The sequence below is a fragment of the Anser cygnoides genome, chromosome 12, assembly GCF_040182565.1.
Source record: "Anser cygnoides isolate HZ-2024a breed goose chromosome 12, Taihu_goose_T2T_genome, whole genome shotgun sequence".
NCBI lineage: Eukaryota > Metazoa > Chordata > Aves > Anseriformes > Anatidae > Anser > Anser cygnoides.
In genome coordinates, this window is record NC_089884.1 from 22,094,466 (window position 1) to 22,114,622 (window position 20,157).

General features: G+C 57.9%; 1 long non-coding RNA gene across 2 annotated transcripts; it reads left to right on the top strand.

Moving 5' to 3' along the window:
- Positions 1-2,893: 2,893 nt before the first annotated feature.
- On the top strand, positions 2,894-5,677 carry LOC136791813 (uncharacterized). 2 transcript variants are annotated; one of them, XR_010834609.1, is made up of 4 exons: positions 2,894-2,912; positions 3,708-3,763; positions 4,104-4,163; positions 5,399-5,677. It is a non-coding gene; the product is annotated as an uncharacterized lncRNA (long non-coding RNA). The 2 variants fall into 2 exon arrangements; XR_010834608.1 differs by lacking the exon at positions 2,894-2,912 and adding an exon at positions 3,084-3,238.
- The last annotated feature ends 14,480 nt before the right edge of the window (positions 5,678-20,157 follow it).

A 20,157-nucleotide genomic window follows, 5' to 3' on the forward strand; every position in this document is an offset into this window, starting at 1 on the left:
TTGATTAAAAATGATCCTAACTGTAATAGTGAATTCACTGAGCGTGGCTTTGTATTATGACTCCCACCATCATAACATTTTTCTCCTTTGTAACAGATAGGACAAAAGCTCTTTCCGGAGAGATGGAGAAGGAATTAATTATACCTTTGCCTCATCCTGTGAGACCAGAAGACATGGAGTAACTGTAAGCTGTGATTCTTAGGAGAAATACTAAGAGTCTCGGGTTCCTTTTCTGCCTGCCCCCCAAGGTCTTGGGCATGTTGGGTTCACACTGGGGAGGGCATGTTGCTCAGGGCAGTTATTTCCTCCCTGAGACGACGTGGGGTGCGTTTTTCTGCTGTTTTCACTTGTGGTTTTCCACACGGTTCGCAGTGCTTCCGTTACTGAGAAAACACTTTGGGAAGCTGTGTCTGCCCTTCTCAGGATTTTCTGCCACCACCTGCTTGTGAAAAAAAATCGGTAACACAGGTGGAGCCATGTAGGACTTCTCAGAGGTAAGCAGTCAACATACGGGGACCCCCTAAGCTCGTGCGCCGAGCATGCGAGTCAAATGTCTATGGCACAAAGATCAAGGACGACTTCTCAGAGGTAAGTAGCTTTCCCTTTGTTTCCCCGTCCTCTCAGGAGCCCTCTTTATGATGCTTGTACACACTTCAGGCTCACAACGCTCATTTTCTTCTCTACTTAGTATTCCTAGTTACTGCCTAACCTGCCCTCCCCTCCCTTTCCAAAGACCTACGTGCTCTGCACAGGTCCCTCCTGAGGTCCTACAGATCTTTTAAATCTGCTCAGCGTCCTTTCCAGCTTGCACTGCGCAATTCTATTTTCCTGCTCCTTTTGAGAATGTCTGTACCCTTTTCAGATCTTGATTGGGTTGGCTTTTTTGGACCCATCTGCATAGCCTTTTGTTTTTTAGATAGTCTACAAAGGTATGTTACTTCTCCTGTGAGTTATTTTACTACATTGAATTGTATTTTTGTGGTTTGTAATCTGTTACACTCCTAGATTATTTCTATCTATGTAAAGAAAGGTTTCAGCTAATTAAAGTCAAAAACAGTTTTAGTAACCTACCTGGTCATATTGTCATTTCAATAATCAGAAATGAAGCAAAAGGACAGGAATTGTTGCTTCTAGTAACAGTCCATGCAAATAAAAAATGTAGCTGCTGTTCTCTTTATCCCTTCCTGTGCTTTGCCCCTCCTCTTTCCCAGGTGAGGGAGCAGATGAGAGTAACTGTCCTAGGGATGCTATGGCTTTTGCTGCTGCGGTTGCTTTGTCTTCTGTTCATCAGGTGCCACAGGCAAGGTGCGCTGAGGTAGTCTTTAGAATAGGAGCAAAGCAGGTCACTTGAATGCTGCCTGGTTCCTGAGAAATGGGTTGTAGAGGAGAAAAAGCTTTCAATATTCAAAGCTAAAGCATGGGCATTGCTGCTTCTAGAAACACCCCAGTTCTGTTGTCTGCACTCTGCATGGTATTGAGCTAAGCCAGATTAAAAAAAAAATAAATAAAAACCACAGCTGCTGCTGCTCCTGCTCTTTCTACTTTATTGTGCTTTGCCCCTCCCCTTTCCCAGGTGATTGGGTCAGGGTGCTGGGTGGGACCTAATGGTATATGACCCACAGAGCTCATTCTCATTCTGCCTGGGCTGCTCTTTGGGTAAGTGCTTTGTTTTCCCTTCAGTTAGTTGCAGGTTTTTTTTTTTTTTTAGGTGGGTCAGAGTCTATGGGTCGATGCATTTCCAAGTTGAAAGAGGTAAGTGCATCTATTTAAGGTAACATCTAGTAGGATCATTTAAAGTAAATTAATCTGTACAGTAGTAGATGCCTTTATTGCATGCAGCTCTTCTTCAGGTGATTCTTATAGCATAAGATATTTTTCACAAAATAAGACCAAAAGTCAAATGAATGAAAAAAGAGAAGTTGAGGAAACTGCAATGACAGAGGATAAAAAATGGAACGTGGACACAAAGAACTGGAGCCTCATGTCTCTTGTGAATATACTTTCTTTGAGTCCTGATCAACAAAACAGAAGAAATCAAGTTGTATCAAGTTCCACACTTCATATATACTTAAAATGCTGATTCTTTCAACCTGTATCATGCATTAAAGCAATAGAGGCCCTAAAATGACAAGTACGCTGCTTCATAATCTTTTCCCATGTTTTGTTCATGATGCTTGTATTGTGCCTTTTTATGTGTGTCTTTGGCCTGGAGCTGTCCTGCCTGGCAATTAGTGATGGTAGCTAGTCGATGATAAAATTAAAAACATGAAACGATTGGGCGGCCGCCAGGGTAACGCGCCCATTGCCGTGCAGGCAGACACCAGGTCCACGGCAGTTGCTGGCTGCTCCGTTTGAGCTCGGATCCACTTTCTAGGTGCAAAGGCAAGTGGACTGCTCTTCTGAACTCTTTTAAATATAGGATAACTTGTGGTGTTGAGGGGTGGGTGGTAATGCTGGCAGCAGAATGGTTATCTTCGGACTGTGTTTTCCTTTGTTCAAGCTGAAACACGTTATTGCGTGTAATCTGTTATGCTCCTAGATTTTTCTTTCTATGTAAAGAAAGGTTTGAGTTAATTCCAGCTGAAAACATTTCAGTTACTTGCTTGGTCATATTGTCCTTTCAATATTCAAAGCTGCAGCAAAAGCATGGGGATTGTTGCTTCTAGAAACACCCCAGTTCTCTTGTCTGCAGTCTGCATGCTATTGAGCTAAACCAGATTTAAAAAAAAAAACACAGTAAACAAAAACAAGAAACAAACCACCACAGCTGCTGCTCCTGCTCTTTCTACTTTATTGTGCTTTGCCCTTCCCCTTTCCCAGGTGATTGGGTTTGGGTGCTGGGCGGGGCCAAATGGTATATGAGCCCCAGGTATGCCATTAGAGAGTTCATTGTGCCTGGGCTGCTCTTAGGGGTAAGTGCTTTGTTTTTCCTTCTGTCAGTTGCAGGGTTCTTTGGGCAGGTTGGCATCTATGGATTTCTAGATTTTAAGTGCTTGGAAATCACTTACTAGAGGGATATTTAGCAGAGGTTGCTGGCTCACTTGTTTTTGGTATGGTGGGATACACTTGTGTTTCTGGGTTATATTTGAATCTCTAGACGTATGAAGCCACTTGTGTAACTCTCCAGAGGACTAAAAAGAGCCTGATTACACAGTACAAGAGGCTTGACCACGTAGGCGCAGTATTACCAAGAGACTGAGCAGGGTCGTATCAGAGTTACCTTTTTCATCTGTAAAGGGTAAGCCTGTGAATACCCCTGCTGGGGCTGCTGTGTGTGCATGGCTTTTTGGCATTTGTGGAGCTCAGTTGTTTTTTCTGCGTGTGTATGTTCTTACTTTTTTTTTTTCTTTTGAGAGCCAAATAGTGTGTATGCTGAGCATGGTTGGCAGGAGGAGGTGGGGAATTGTCTGGCAGGGGAGCTGTTCAGGACTGGTAGGTTTGGTTTCTAGGAGCGTGCGGCATCCTTCCTGTGCGATGCCACTGATTGTTGGGCAGGAATGTTCCAGCTGTGGTGTGTCTTAAACAATGTAGCTTGTGCAGTGTGTGTTGTGTGGCCCAGGTGGAGTTTGCCGCGGTGCTGTGAGCGAAGAATCTCAGTTCGAGCTGGTGAGCAGCTGAAGTAAAGGAGCTGGGAAGAGAGAGGTATTGCAGCAGGTACGCTGTGGCTGTGAGGTGCCTCAGGGTGTGCTTTTCTCTCGTCTCTGCAGGTGCTTCGTGCAGTCTCGGATAGGGAAATCCCCGTGTCACGGAGCAGTGAGGGAAGGTGAGAGTGTTATCAGCCTGGTGATCCCTTATCTGAAGCGAAGGGAAGACGTTTGGGTGTTTCCCTCTGAGGGTCTGAGGTGAGGCTGTTTGGGACAGAGGAGCAGTGTGGCAGATGGTCACTTGCAAGCACAGCGGTCATTTTGTCCTTCTGTGTTCCCATGTGGCATGGGTGTTGGTGGCCGTTCCTTTCGAGCTTGGATCTAACTTGCAGGTACAGAGGCAAGTGGACTGCTGTTTTGAAACGAAAACATTAAATATGGGGTCACTTCTGTTGTTGAGGGATGGGTGCTAATGCTGTCAGCTGAATGTTTATCGTCTGACTGTTTTCCTTTGTTCAGGCTGAAACGCAGCGTGCAGTACAGGACGTCACGACCCGAGCTACTTCTGGAGTGACTCCGGTGAGTGACAAACAGAGGTAGCTGTTATTTTTGGGGTGCGGTTGTCGCTGCAGTTTTTTTAACTACATCAAATAGAGTAAAATTCCAGTTTGTCTTTTAGAGGTGGTATAGGCGGCTTCAGAGAACGGGTGGAAGCATCTGCCATGTGGGGTAGGTAAGCAGCTGAGGTAAAGGAGGGGATGAGGGTAACTGTCCTGAGGGTGCAGTGGCTTTTGCTGCTGTGGTTGCTTTCTCTTCTGTTTATCAGGTGCCACAGGCAAGGTGGGCTGTGATAGTCTTTAGAATAGGAGCAAAGCAGGTCACTGGAATGCTGTTTGGTTCCTGAGGCAGGTGTTATAGAGGAGAAAAGCTTTCAATATTCAAAGCCGAAGCCAAAACATGGGGATTGTTGCTTCTAGAAACAACCCAGTTCTCTTGTCTGCACCCTGCATGCTGTTGAGCTAAGCCATATAGATAGATACATAAACCACAGGTGTTGCTTCTCCTCTTTCTACTTTGTGCTTCGCCCCTCCCCTTTCCCAGGTGATTGGCTTTGGGTCCCAGGCAGGGCCTAGTGGTCATTGAGTCACAGGCATCCCATCAGAGAGCTCATTCTGCCTGGACTGCACTTTAGAGAAAGTGCTTTGTTTTTCCTTCAGTCAGTTGCAGGGGTCTTTAGGTGGGTCAGAGTCTCTGGACTGATGCGTTTCCAAGTAGAGACCGGTATGCCCATCTTTGTGAGGTAACAACTAGTAGGATCTGTTAGAGTAAACCAATCTAGTAATAGGTGCCTGTATTGCATGCAGCTCTTCCTCAGGTGAGTAATTGTTATAGCATGTTTATGGATAGGATGTCAATGTTACTTTGTGTGTTTGCTTTGTGGTTCTGGGTCCCTTATGATTTCTGCAGAATTAAGGCAAATATTATCAAAGTTACAACCTTGGTGGCAAAGAGATGGAGCAGGGTTTAGGAGATAAGTGTCATCGAAGCTCCCTGTGTAAGCATGTATCTGAAAAGAGCAGCAGTAGATGTGTAAGGGGTAGTCTTTTTCAGGGTTAGGGACAGTTTGTTACATTTTTGGAGCTTTTGCCAGTGGTTTGGGTGGCTGTAGAGTCTTTAGACCTTGCAGCCTTCTAGATTTTAAGTGCTTGGAATTCACGTAATAGAGGTGTGCTTAAGAGGTGTTGCCGGCTAACTTGTTTTTGGGAAATGGTGGGGTACGGTTCCTTTTTTTTGAGTTATCTTTTAATCTCCAGGTATATCAAGCCATTTGCATAACTGTCCAGAGGCTTCACAAGGAGCTTCAATACGCATCAGAAGGGGCTTGACCGCATAAGTGCAGTATGAGGAAGAGACTGAGAAGGTCACCGTTCTCATCTGTAAAGGATAAGTCTGTGATTACCCCTGTTGGGGCTGCTGTGCATTCATGGCCTTCTGGTATTTGGGGACTCTCTGGAGTCGCGGCGGTGCATCCCCAGTGGGGCCCGTGCGCCCTCGGGACTCGCGGCGGTGCGTATCCGGTGGGGCCCGTGCGCCCTCGGGACTCGCGGCGGTGCGTATCCGGTGGGGCCCGTGCGCCCTCGGGACTCGCGGCGGTGCGTATCCGGTGGGGCCCGTGCGCCCTCGGGACTCGCGGCGGTGCGTATCCGGTGGGGCCCGTGCGCCCTCGGGACTCGCGGCGGTGCGTATCCGGTGGGGCCCGTGCGCCCTCGGGACTCGCGGCGGTGCGTATCCGGTGGGGCCCGTGCGCCCTCGGGACTCGCGGCGGTGCGTATCCGGTGGGGCCCGTGCGCCCTCGGGACTCGCGGCGGTGCGTATCCGGTGGGGCCCGTGCGCCCTCGGGACTCGCGGCGGTGCGTATCCGGTGGGGCCCGTGCGCCCTCGGGACTCGCGGCGGTGCGTATCCGGTGGGGCCCGTGCGCCCTCGGGACTCGCGGCGGTGCGTATCCGGTGGGGCCCGTGCGCCCTCGGGACTCGCGGCGGTGCGTATCCGGTGGGGCCCGTGCGCCCTCGGGACTCGCGGCGGTGCGTATCCGGTGGGGCCCGTGCGCCCTCGGGACTCGCGGCGGTGCGTATCCGGTGGGGCCCGTGCGCCCTCGGGACTCGCGGCGGTGCGTATCCGGTGGGGCCCGTGCGCCCTCGGGACTCGCGGCGGTGCGTATCCGGTGGGGCCCGTGCGCCCTCGGGACTCGCGGCGGTGCGTATCCGGTGGGGCCCGTGCGCCCTCGGGACTCGCGGCGGTGCGTATCCGGTGGGGCCCGTGCGCCCTCGGGACTCGCGGCGGTGCGTATCCGGTGGGGCCCGTGCGCCCTCGGGACTCGCGGCGGTGCGTATCCGGTGGGGCCCGTGCGCCCTCGGGACTCGCGGCGGTGCGTATCCGGTGGGGCCCGTGCGCCCTCGGGACTCGCGGCGGTGCGTATCCGGTGGGGCCCGTGCGCCCTCGGGACTCGCGGCGGTGCGTATCCGGTGGGGCCCGTGCGCCCTCGGGACTCGCGGCGGTGCGTATCCGGTGGGGCCCGTGCGCCCTCGGGACTCGCGGCGGTGCGTATCCGGTGGGGCCCGTGCGCCCTCGGGACTCGCGGCGGTGCGTATCCGGTGGGGCCCGTGCGCCCTCGGGACTCGCGGCGGTGCGTATCCGGTGGGGCCCGTGCGCCCTCGGGACTCGCGGCGGTGCGTATCCGGTGGGGCCCGTGCGCCCTCGGGACTCGCGGCGGTGCGTATCCGGTGGGGCCCGTGCGCCCTCGGGACTCGCGGCGGTGCGTATCCGGTGGGGCCCGTGCGCCCTCGGGACTCGCGGCGGTGCGTATCCGGTGGGGCCCGTGCGCCCTCGGGACTCGCGGCGGTGCGTATCCGGTGGGGCCCGTGCGCCCTCGGGACTCGCGGCGGTGCGTATCCGGTGGGGCCCGTGCGCCCTCGGGACTCGCGGCGGTGCGTATCCGGTGGGGCCCGTGCGCCCTCGGGACTCGCGGCGGTGCGTATCCGGTGGGGCCCGTGCGCCCTCGGGACTCGCGGCGGTGCGTATCCGGTGGGGCCCGTGCGCCCTCGGGACTCGCGGCGGTGCGTATCCGGTGGGGCCCGTGCGCCCTCGGGACTCGCGGCGGTGCGTATCCGGTGGGGCCCGTGCGCCCTCGGGACTCGCGGCGGTGCGTATCCGGTGGGGCCCGTGCGCCCTCGGGACTCGCGGCGGTGCGTATCCGGTGGGGCCCGTGCGCCCTCGGGACTCGCGGCGGTGCGTATCCGGTGGGGCCCGTGCGCCCTCGGGACTCGCGGCGGTGCGTATCCGGTGGGGCCCGTGCGCCCTCGGGACTCGCGGCGGTGCGTATCCGGTGGGGCCCGTGCGCCCTCGGGACTCGCGGCGGTGCGTATCCGGTGGGGCCCGTGCGCCCTCGGGACTCGCGGCGGTGCGTATCCGGTGGGGCCCGTGCGCCCTCTGGACTCGCGGCGGTGCGTATCCGGTGGGGCCCGTGCGCCCTCTGGACTCACCGGAGTGCATCCCCAGTGGTGCCAGTGCACTCTCGGGAGTCACCGGAGTGCATCCCCAGTGGTGCCAGTGCACTCTCGGGAGTCACCGGAGTGCATCCCCAGTGGTGCCAGTGCACTCTCGGGAGTCACCGGAGTGCATCCCCAGTGGTGCCAGTGCACTCTCGGGAGTCACCGGAGTGCATCCCCAGTGGTGCCAGTGCACTGTATGGAGTCACCGGAGTGCATCCCCAGTGGTGCCAGTGCACTGTATGGAGTCACCGGAGTGCATCCCCAGTGGTGCCAGTGCACTGTATGGAGTCACTGCAGTGCATCCCCAGTGGTGCCAGTGCACTCTCTGGACTCACTGCAGTGCATCCCCAGTGGTGCCAGTGCACTCTCTGGAGTCACTGCAGTGCATCCCCAGTGGTGCCAGTGCACTCTCGGGAGTCACTGCAGTGCATCCCCAGTGGTGCCAGTGCACTCTCGGGAGTCACTGCAGTGCATATCCAGTGGTGGCAGTGAACTCTCTGGACTCACCGGGGTGCATATGCAGTGGTGCCAGTGCACTCTCGGGAGTCACTGCAGTGCATATCCAGTGGTGGCAGTGCACTCTCTGGACTCACCGGGGTGCATATGCAGTGGTGCCAGTGCACTCTCGGGAGTCACTGCAGTGCATATCCAGTGGTGCCAGTGCACTCTCTGGACTCACTGGGGTGCATCCCCAGTGGTGCCAGTGTTCTCTCGGGAGTCACCGGGGTGCATCCCCTGTGGTGCCAGTGCACTCTCGGGAGTCACTGGGTTACATCCCTAGTGGTGCCAGGGCACTCTCGGGAGTCACTTGAGTGCATCCCCAGTGGTGCCAGTGCACTGTATGGAGTCACTGCAGTGCATCCCCAGTGGTGCCAGTGCACTCTCGGGAGTCACTGCAGTGCATCCCCAGTGGTGCCAGTGCACTCTCGGGAGTCACTGCAGTGCATCCCCAGTGGTGCCAGTGCACTCTCGGGAGTCACTGCAGTGCATCCCCAGTGGTGCCAGTGCACTCTCTGGACTCACTGCAGTGCATCTCCAGTGGTGCCAGTGCACTCTCTGGACTCACAGCACTGCATCCCCAGTGGTGCCAGTGCACTCTCTGGACTCACCGCAGTGCATCCCCAGTGGTGCCAGTGCACTCTCTGGACTCACTGCAGTGCATCCCCAGTGGTGCCAGTGCACTCTCTGGACTCACTGCAGTGCATCCCCAGTGGTGCCAGTGCACTCTCTGGACTCACAGCACTGCATCCCGAGTTGTCCCTGTGCATTCTCTGGAGTCACTGCAGTGCATTCCCAGTGGTGCCAGTGCACTCTCTGGACTCACTGCAGTGCATCCCCAGTGGTGCCAGTGCACTCTCTGGACTCACTGCAGTGCATCCCCAGTGGTGCCAGTGCACTCTCTGGACTCACTGCACTGCATCCCCAGTGTTGCCAGTGCACTCTCTGAACTCACTGCAGTGCATCCCCAGTGGTGCCAGTGCACTCTCGGGAGTCACTGCAGTGAACCGCAGTGGTGCCAGTGCACTCTCTGGACTCACTGCGCTGCATCCCCAGTGGTGCCAGTGCACTCTCTGGACTCACTGCAGTGCATCCCCAGTGGTGCCAGTGCACTCTCTGGACTCACTGCACTGCATCCCCAGTGGTGCCAGTGCACTCTGTGGAGTCACTGCAGTGCATCCCCAGTGGTGCCAGTGCACTCTCTGGACTCACTGCAGTGCATCCCCGGTGGTGCCAGTGCACTCTCTGCACTCACTGCAGTGCATCCCCGGTGGTGCCAGTGCACTCTCTGGACTCACTGCAGTGCATCCCCAGTGGTGCCAGTGCACTCTGTGGACTCACTGCAGTGCATCCCCAGTGGTGCCAGTGCACTCTCTGGACTCACAGCGCTGCATCCCCAGTGGTGCCAGTGCACTCTCTGGACTCACAGCGCTGCATCCCGAGTGGTCCCTGTGCACTCTCTGGAGTCACTGCAGTGCATCCCCAGTGGTGCCAGTGCACTCTCTGAACTCACTGCAGTGCATCCCCAGTGGTGCCAGTGCACTCTCTGGAGTCACTGCAGTGCATCCCCAGTGGTGCCAGTGCACTCTCTGGACTCACTGCACTGCATCCCCAGTGGTGCCAGTGCACTCTCTGGACTCACTGCGCTGCATCCCCAGTGGTGCCAGTGCACTCTCTGGAGTCACTGCAGTGCATCGCCAGTGGTGCCAGTGCACTCTCTGGACTCACAGCACTGCATCCCCAGTGGTCCCTGTGCACTCTCTGGACTCACTGCAGTGCATCCCCAGTGGTGCCAGTGCACTCTCTGAGTCACTGCAGTGCATCCCCAGTGGTGCCAGTGCACTCTCTGGACTCACTGCACTGCATCCCCAGTGGTGCCAGTGCACTCTCTGGACTCACTGCACTGCATCCCCAGTGGTGCCAGTGCACTCTCTGAACTCACTGCGCTGCATCCCCAGTGGTGCCAGTGCACTCTCTGGAGTCACTGCAGTGCACCCCAGTGGTGCCAGTGCACTCTCTGGACTCACTGCGCTGCATCCCCAGTGGTGCCAGTGCACTCTCTGGACGCACTGCAGTGCATCCCCAGTGGTGCCAGTGCACTCTCTGGACTCACTGCACTGCATCCCCAGTGGTGCCAGTGCACTCTGTGGAGTCACTGCAGTGCATCCCCAGTGGTGCCAGTGCACTCTCTGGACTCACTGCAGTGCATCCCCAGTGGTGCCAGTGCACTCTCTGGACTCACTGCAGTGCATCCCCAGTGGTGCCAGTGCACTCTCTGGACTCACTGCACTGCATCCCCAGTGGTGCCAGTGCACTCTCGGGACTCACTGCAGTGCATATCCAATGGTGCCAGTGCACTCTCTGGATTCAGTGCAGTACATCCCCAGTGGTGCCAGTGCACTCTCTGCAGTCACTGCGCTGTATCCCCAGTGGTGCCAGTGCACTCTCTGGACTCACTGCAGTGCATCCCCAGTGGTGCCAGTGCACTCTCTGGAGTCACTGCAGTGCATCCCGAGCTGTGCAAGTGCACTCTCTGGACTCACAGCACTGCATCCCCAGTGGTGCCAGTGCACTCTCTGGACTCACAGCACTGCATCCCCAGTGGTGCCAGTGCACTCTCTGGACTCACTGCGCTGCATCCCCAGTGGTGCCAGTGCACTCTCTGGACTCACTGCACTGTATCCCTAGTGGTGCCAGTGCACTCTCTGAACTCACTGCACTGCATCCCCAGTGGTGCCAGTGCACTCTCTGGAGTCACTGCACTGCATCCCCAGTGGTGCCAGTGCACTCTCTGGACTCACTGCAGTGCATCCCCAGTGGTGCCAGTGCACTCTCTGGACTCACTGCACTGCATAACCAGTGGTGCCAGTGCAATCTCTGGACTCACTGCACTGCATCCCCAGTGGTGCCAGTGCACTCTCTGGACTCACAGCACTGCATCCCCAGTGGTGCCAGTGCACTCTCTGGAGTCACTGCACTGCATCCCCAGTGGGGCCAGTGCACTCTGTGGAGTCACTGCAGTGCATCCCCAGTGGTGCCAGTACACTCTCTGGACTCACTGCAGTGCATGCCCAGTGGTGCCAGTGCACTCTCTGGAGTCACTGCAGTGCACCCCAGTGGTGCCAGTGCACTCTCTGAACTCACTGCGCTGCATCCCCAGTGGTGCCAGTGCACTCTCTGGAGTCACTGCAGTGCATCCCGAGTGGTGCCAGTGCACTCTCTGGAGTCACTGCAGTGCATCCCGAGTGGTGCCAGTGCACTCTCTGGACTCACTGCAGTGCATCCCCAGTGGTGCCAGTGCACTCTCTGGACTCACTGCAGTGCATCGCCAGTGGTCCCTGTGCACTCTCTGGAGTCACTGCAGTGCATCCCCAGTGGTGCCAGTGCACTCTCTGAACTCACTGCAGTGCATCCCCAGTGGTGCCAGTGCACTCTCTGGACTCACTGCAGTGCATCCCCAGTGGTGCCAGTGCACTCTCTGGACTCACTGCACTGCATCCCCAGTGGTGCCAGTGCACTCTCTGAACTCACTGCGCTGCATCCCCAGTGGTGCCAGTGCACTCTCTGGAGTCACTGCAGTGCACCCCAGTGGTGCCAGTGCACTCTCTGGACTCACTGCGCTGCATCCCCAGTGGTGCCAGTGCACTCTCTGGACGCACTGCAGTGCATCCCCAGTGGTGCCAGTGCACTCTCTGGACTCACTGCACTGCATCCCCAGTGGTGCCAGTGCACTCTGTGGAGTCACTGCAGTGCATCCCCAGTGGTGCCAGTGCACTCTCTGGAGTCACTGCAGTGCATCGCCAATGGTGCCAGTGCACTCTCTGGACTCACTGCAGTGCATCCCCAGTGGTGCCAGTGCACTCTCTGGACTCACAGCACTGCATCCCCAGTGGTGCCAGTGCACTCTCTGGACTCACTGCACTGCATCCCCAGTGGTGCCAGTGCACTCTCTGGACTCACTGCAGTGCATCCCCAGTGGTGCCAGTGCACTCTCTGAACTCACACCACTGCATCCCCAGTGGTGCCAGTGCACTCTATGGACTCACTGCGCTGCATCCCCACTGGTGCCAGTGCACTCTCTGGAGTCACTGCGCTGCATCCCCAGTGGTGCCAGTGCACTCTCTGGACTCACAGCGCTGCATCCCCAGTGGTGTCAGTGCACTCTCTGGACTCACTGCACTGCATCCCCAGTGGTGCCAGTGCACTCTCGGGACTCACTGCAGTGCATATCCAATGGTGCCAGTGTACTCTCTGGATTCAGTGCAGTACATCCCCAGTGGTGCCAGTGCACTCTCTGGAGTCACTGCGCTGTATCCCCAGTGGTGCCAGTGCACTCTCTGGACTCACTGCAGTGCATCCCCAGTGGTGCCAGTGCACTCTCTGGACTCACTGCAGTGCATCCCGAGCTGTGCAAGTGCACTCTCTGGACTCACAGCACTGCATCCCCAGTGGTGCCAGTGCACTCTCTGGACTCACAGCACTGCATCCCCAGTGGTTCCAGTGCACTCTCTGGACTCACTGCACTGTATCCCTAGTGGTGCCAGTGCACTCTCTGAACTCACTGCACTGCATCCCCAGTGGTGCCAGTGCACTCTCTGGAGTCACTGCGCTGCATCCCCAGTGGTGCCAGTGCACTCTTTTGAGTCACTGCAGTGCATCCCCAGTGGTGCCAGTGCACTCTCTGGACTCACTGCACTGCATAACCAGTGGTGCCAGTGCACTCTCTGGACTCACTGCACTGCATCCCCAGTGGTGCCAGTGCACTCTCTGCACTCACTGCAGTGCATCCCCGGTGGTGCCAGTGCACTCTCTGGAGTCACCGCAGTGCATCCCGAGTGGTGCCAGTGCACTCTCTGGACTCACCGCAGTGCATCCCCAGTGGTGCCAGTGCACTCTCTGGACTCACTGCAGTGCATCCCCAGTGGTGCCAGTGCACTCTCTGGACTCACTGCAGTGCATCCCCAGTGGTGCCAGTGCACTCTCTGGACTCACAGCACTGCATCCCGAGTTGTCCCTGTGCATTCTCTGGAGTCACTGCAGTGCATTCCCAGTGGTGCCAGTGCACTCTCTGGACTCACTGCAGTGCATCCCCAGTGGTGCCAGTGCACTCTCTGGACTCACTGCAGTGCATCCCCAGTGGTGCCAGTGCACTCTCTGGACTCACTGCACTGCATCCCCAGTGTTGCCAGTGCACTCTCTGAACTCACTGCAGTGCATCCCCAGTGGTGCCAGTGCACTCTCGGGAGTCACTGCAGTGCACCGCAGTGGTGCCAGTGCACTCTCTGGACTCACTGCGCTGCATCCCCAGTGGTGCCAGTGCACTCTCTGGACTCACTGCAGTGCATCCCCAGTGGTGCCAGTGCACTCTCTGGACTCACTGCACTGCATCCCCAGTGGTGCCAGTGCACTCTGTGGAGTCACTGCAGTGCATCCCCAGTGGTGCCAGTGCACTCTCTGGACTCACTGCAGTGCATCCCCGGTGGTGCCAGTGCACTCTCTGCACTCACTGCAGTGCATCCCCGGTGGTGCCAGTGCACTCTCTGGACTCACTGCAGTGCATCCCCAGTGGTGCCAGTGCACTCTGTGGACTCACTGCAGTGCATCCCCAGTGGTGCCAGTGCACTCTCTGGACTCACAGCGCTGCATCCCCAGTGGTGCCAGTGCACTCTCTGGACTCACAGCACTGCATCCCGAGTGGTCCCTGTGCACTCTCTGGAGTCACTGCAGTGCATCCCCAGTGGTGCCAGTGCACTCTCTGAACTCACTGCAGTGCATCCCCAGTGGTGCCAGTGCACTCTCTGGAGTCACTGCAGTGCATCCCCAGTGGTGCCAGTGCACTCTCTGGACTCACTGCACTGCATCCCCAGTGGTGCCAGTGCACTCTCTGGACTCACTGCGCTGCATCCCCAGTGGTGCCAGTGCACTCTCTGGAGTCACTGCAGTGCATCGCCAGTGGTGCCAGTGCACTCTCTGGACTCACAGCACTGCATCCCCAGTGGTCCCTGTGCACTCTCTGGACTCACTGCAGTGCATCCCCAGTGGTGCCAGTGCACTCTCTGAGTCACTGCAGTGCATCCCCAGTGGTGCCAGTGCACTCTCTGGACTCACTGAAGTGCATCCCCAGTGGTGCCAGTGCACTCTCTGGACTCACTGCACTGCATCCCCAGTGGTGCCAGTGCACTCTCTGAACTCACTGCGCTGCATCCCCAGTGGTGCCAGTGCACTCTCTGGAGTCACTGCAGTGCACCCCAGTGGTGCCAGTGCACTCTCTGGACTCACTGCGCTGCATCCCCAGTGGTGCCAGTGCACTCTCTGGACGCACTGCAGTGCATCCCCAGTGGTGCCAGTGCACTCTCTGGACTCACTGCACTGCATCCCCAGTGGTGCCAGTGCACTCTGTGGAGTCACTGCAGTGCATCCCCAGTGGTGCCAGTGCACTCTCTGGACTCACTGCAGTGCATCCCCAGTGGTGCCAGTGCACTCTCTGGACTCACTGCAGTGCATCCCCAGTGGTGCCAGTGCACTCTCTGGACTCACTGCACTGCATCCCCAGTGGTGCCAGTGCACTCTCGGGACTCACTGCACTGCATCCCCAGTGGTGCCAGTGCACTCTCTGGATTCAGTGCAGTGCATCCCCAGTGGTGCCAGTGCACTCTCTGCAGTCCCTGCGCTGCATCCCCAGTGGTGCCAGTGCACTCTCTGGACTCACTGCAGTGCATCCCCAGTGGTGCCAGTGCACTCTCTGGAGTCACTGCAGTGCATCCCGAGCTGTGCAAGTGCACTCTCTGGACTCACAGCACTGCATCCCCAGTGGTGCCAGTGCACTCTCTGGACTCACAGCACTGCATCCCCAGTGGTGCCAGTGCACTCTCTGGACTCACTGCGCTGCATCCCCAGTGGTGCCAGTGCACTCTCTGGACTCACTGCAGTGCATCCCTAGTGGTGCCAGTGCACTCTCTGGACTCACTGCACTGCATCCCCAGTGGTGCCAGTGCACTCTCTGGAGTCACTGCACTGCATCCCCAGTGGTGCCAGTGCACTCTCTGGACTCACTGCAGTGCATCCCCAGTGGTGCCAGTGCACTCTCTGGACTCACTGCACTGCATAACCAGTGGTGCCAGTGCACTCTCTGGACTCACTGCACTGCATCCCCAGTGGTGCCAGTGCACTCTCTGGACTCACAGCACTGCATCCCCAGTGGTGCCAGTGCACTCTCTGGAGTCACTGCACTGCATCCCCAGTGGGGCCAGTGCACTCTGTGGAGTCACTGCAGTGCATCCCCAGTGGTGCCAGTACACTCTCTGGACTCACTGCAGTGCATCCCCAGTGGTGCCAGTGCACTCTCTGGAGTCACTGCAGTGCACCCCAGTGGTGCCAGTGCACTCTCTGAACTCACTGCGCTGCATCCCCAGTGGTGCCAGTGCACTCTCTGGAGTCACTGCAGTGCATCCCCGAGTGGTGCCAGTGCACTCTCTGGAGTCACTGCAGTGCATCCCGAGTGGTGCCAGTGCACTCTCTGGACTCACTGCAGTGCATCCCCAGTGGTGCCAGTGCACTCTCTGGACTCACTGCAGTGCATCGCCAGTGGTGCCAGTGCACTCTCTGGACTCACAGCACTGCATCCCGAGTGGTCCCTGTGCACTCTCTGGAGTCACTGCAGTGCATCCCCAGTGGTGCCAGTGCACTCTCTGAACTCACTGCAGTGCATCCCCAGTGGTGCCAGTGCACTCTCTGGACTCACTGCAGTGCATCCCCAGTGGTGCCAGTGCACTCTCTGGACTCACTGCACTGCATCCCCAGTGGTGCCAGTGCACTCTCTGAACTCACTGCGCTGCATCCCCAGTGGTGCCAGTGCACTCTCTGGAGTCACTGCAGTGCACCCCAGTGGTGCCAGTGCACTCTCTGGACTCACTGCGCTGCATCCCCAGTGGTGCCAGTGCACTCTCTGGACGCACTGCAGTGCATCCCCAGTGGTGCCAGTGCACTCTCTGGACTCACTGCACTGCATCCCCAGTGGTGCCAGTGCACTCTGTGGAGTCACTGCACTGCATCCCCAGTGGTGCCAGTGCACTCTCTGGAGTCACTGCAGTGCATCGCCAATGGTGCCAGTGCACTCTCTGGACTCACTGCAGTGCATCCCCAGTGGTGCCAGTGCACTCTCTGGACTCACAGCACTGCATCCCCAGTGGTGCCAGTGCACTCTCTGGACTCACTGCACTGCATCCCCAGTGGTGCCAGTGCACTCTCTGGACTCACTGCAGTGCATCCCCAGTGGTGCCAGTGCACTCTCTGAACTCACTGCACTGCATCCCCAGTGGTGCCAGTGCACTCTATGGACTCACTGCGCTGCATCCCCACTGGTGCCAGTGCACTCTCTGGAGTCACTGCGCTGCATCCCCAGTGGTGCCAGTGCACTCTCTGGACTCACAGCGCTGCATCCCCAGTGGTGTCAGTGCACTCTCTGGACTCACTGCACTGCATCCCCAGTGGTGCCAGTGCACTCTCGGGACTCACTGCAGTGCATATCCAATGGTGCCAGTGTACTCTCTGGATTCAGTGCAGTACATCCCCAGTGGTGCCAGTGCACTCTCTGGAGTCACTGCGCTGTATCCCCAGTGGTGCCAGTGCACTCTCTGGACTCACTGCAGTGCATCCCCAGTGGTGCCAGTGCACTCTCTGGACTCACTGCAGTGCATCCCGAGCTGTGCAAGTGCACTCTCTGGACTCACAGCACTGCATCCCCAGTGGTGCCAGTGCACTCTCTGGACTCACAGCACTGCATCCCCAGTGGTTCCAGTGCACTCTCTGGACTCACTGCACTGTATCCCTAGTGGTGCCAGTGCACTCTCTGAACTCACTGCACTGCATCCCCAGTGGTGCCAGTGCACTCTCTGGAGTCACTGCGCTGCATCCCCAGTGGTGCCAGTGCACTCTCTGGAGTCACTGCAGTGCATCCCCAGTGGTGCCAGTGCACTCTCTGGACTCACTGCACTGCATAACCAGTGGTGCCAGTGCACTCTCTGGACTCACTGCACTGCATCCCCAGTGGTGCCAGTGCACTCTCTGGACTCACAGCACTGCATCCCCAGTGGTGCCAGTGCACTCTCTGGAGTCACTGCACTGCATCCCCAGTGGGGCCAGTGCACTCTGTGGAGTCACTGCAGTGCATCCCCAGTGGTGCCAGTGCACTCTCTGGACTCACTGCAGTGCATCCCCAGTGGTGCCACTGCACTCTCTGGACTCACTGCAGTGCATCCCCAGTGGTGCCAGTGCACTCTCTGGACTCACAGCACTGCATCCCCGGTGGTGCCAGTGCACTCTCTGGACTCACTGCACTGCATCCCCAGTGGTGCCAGTGCACTCTCTGGACTCATTGCACTGCATTACCAGTGGTGCCAGTGCACTCTCTGAACTCACTGCACTGCATCCCTAGTGGTGCCAGTGCACTCCCTGCACTCACTGCACTGCATCCCCAGTGGTGCCAGTGCACTCTCTGGACTCACTGCGCTGCATCCCCAGTGGTGCCAGTGCACTCTCTGGACTCACTGCAGTGCATCCCCAGTGGTGCCAGTGCACTCTCTGGACTCACTGCAGTGCATTCCCAGTGGTGCCAGTGCACTCTCTGGACTCACTGCACTGCATCCCAGGTGTTGCCAGTGCACTCTGTGGACTCACTGAACTGCATCCCCAGTGGTGCCAGTGCACTCTCTGGACTCACTGCACTGCATCCCCAGTGTTGCCAGTGCACTCTGTGGACTCACTGCAGTGCATCCCCAGTGGTGCCAGTGCACTCTCTGGACTCACTGCACTGCATCCCCAGTGTTGCCAGTGCACTCTCTGGACTCACTGCACTGCATCCCCAGTGGTGCCAGTGCACTCTCGGGAGTCACTGCAGTGCATATCCAGTGGTGCCAGTGCACTCTCTGGACACACTGCACTGCATCCCCAGTGGTGCCAGTGCACTCTCTAGAGTCACTGCACTGCATCCCCAGTGGTGCCAGTGCATCCTCTGGACTCACTGCAGTGCATCCCGACTGGTGCCAGTGCACTCTCTGGAATCACTGCAGTGCATCTCCAGTGGTGCCAGTGCACTCTCTGGACTCACTGCAGTGCATCCCCAGTGGTGCCAGTGCACTCTCTGGACTCACAGCACTGCATCCCCAGTGGTGCCAGTGCACTCTCTGGAGTCACTGCAGTGCATCCCCAGTGGTGCCAGTGCACTCTCGGGACTCACTGCAGTGCATATCCAGTGGTGCCAGTGTACTCTCTGGATTCACTGCAGTACATCCCCAGTGGTGCCAGTGCACTCTCGGGAGTCACTGTAGTGCATCCCCAGTGGTGCCAGTGCACTCTCGGGAGTCATTGCAGTGCATCCCCAGTGGTGCCAGTGCACTCTCTGGACTCACTGCAGTGCATCCCCAGTGGTGCCAGTGCACTCTCTGGAGCCACTGCACTGCATCTTCAGTGGTGCCAGTGCACTCTCTGGAATAACTGCACTGCATCCCCAGTGGTGCCAGTGCACTGTCTGGACTCATTGCAGTGCATCCCCCGTGGTTCCAGTGCACTCTCTGGACTCACCGGGGTGCATCTCCAGTGGTGCCAGTGCACTCTCTGGACTCACTGCACTGCATCCCCAGTGGTGCCAGTGCACTCTGTGGACTCACTGCAGTGCATCCCCAGTGGTGCCAGTGCACTCTCTGGACTCACTGCACTGCATCCCCAGTGGTGCCAGTGCACTCTCTGGACTCACTGCACTGCATCCCCAGTGGTGCCAGTGCACTCTCTGGAGTCACTGCAGTGCATCCCCAGTGGTGCCAGTGCACTCTCTGGACTCACTGCACTGCATCCCCAGTGGTGCCAGTGCACTCTCTGGAGTCACTGCACTGCATCCCCAGTGGTGCCAGTGCACTCTCTGGACTCACTGCAGTGCATCCCACTGGTGCCAGTGCACTCTCTGGAATCACTGCAGTGCATCTCCAGTGGTGCCAGTGCACTCTCTGGAGTCACTGCACTGCATCCCCAGTGGTGCCAGTGCACTCTCTGGACTCACAGCACTGCATCCCCAGTGGTGCCAGTGCACTCTCTGGAGTCACTGCAGTGCATCCCCAGTGGTGCCAGTGCACTCTCGGGACTCACTGCAGTGCATCCCCAGTGGTGCCAGTGCACTCTCTGGACTCACTGCAGTACATCCCCAGTGGTGCCAGTGCACTCTCTGGAGTCACTGTAGTGCATCCCCAGTGGTGCCAGTGCACTCTCGGGAGTCATTGCAGTGCATCCCCAGTGGTGCCAGTGCACTCTCTGGACTCACTGCAGTGCATCCCCAGTGGTGCCAGTGCACTCTCTGGAGCTCACTGCACTGCATCCCCAGTGGTGCCAGTGCACTCTCTGGAATCACTGCACTGCATCCCCAGTGGTGCCAGTGCACTCTCTGGACTCATTGCAGTGCATCCCCAGTGGTGCCAGTGCACTCTCTGGACTCACCGGGGTGCATCCCCAGTGGTGCCAGTGCACTCTCTGGACTCACTGCACTGCATCCCCAGTGGTGCCAGTGCACTCTCTGGACTCACTGCACTGCATCCCCAGTGGTGCCAGTGCACTCTCTGGACTCACTGCAGTGCATCCCCAGTGGTGCCAGTGCACTCTCTGGACTCACTGCAGTGCATCCCCAGTGGTGCCAGTGCACTCTCTGGACTCACTGCAGTGCATCCCCAGTGGTGCCAGTGCACTCTCGGGAGTCACTGCAGTGCATCCCCAGTGGTGCCAGTGCACTCTCGGGAGTCATTGCAGTGCATCCCCAGTGGTGCCAGTGCACTCTCTGGACTCACTGGCACTGCATCCCTAGTGGTGCCAGTGCACTCTCTGGACTCACTGCAGTGCATCCTCAGTGGTGCCAGTGCACTGTCTGGAGTCACTGCAGTGCATCCCCAGTGGTGCCAGTGCACTCTCTGGACTCACTGCAGTGCATCCCCAGTGGTGCCAGTGCACTCTCTGGACTCACTGCAGTGCATTCCCAGTGGTGCCAGTG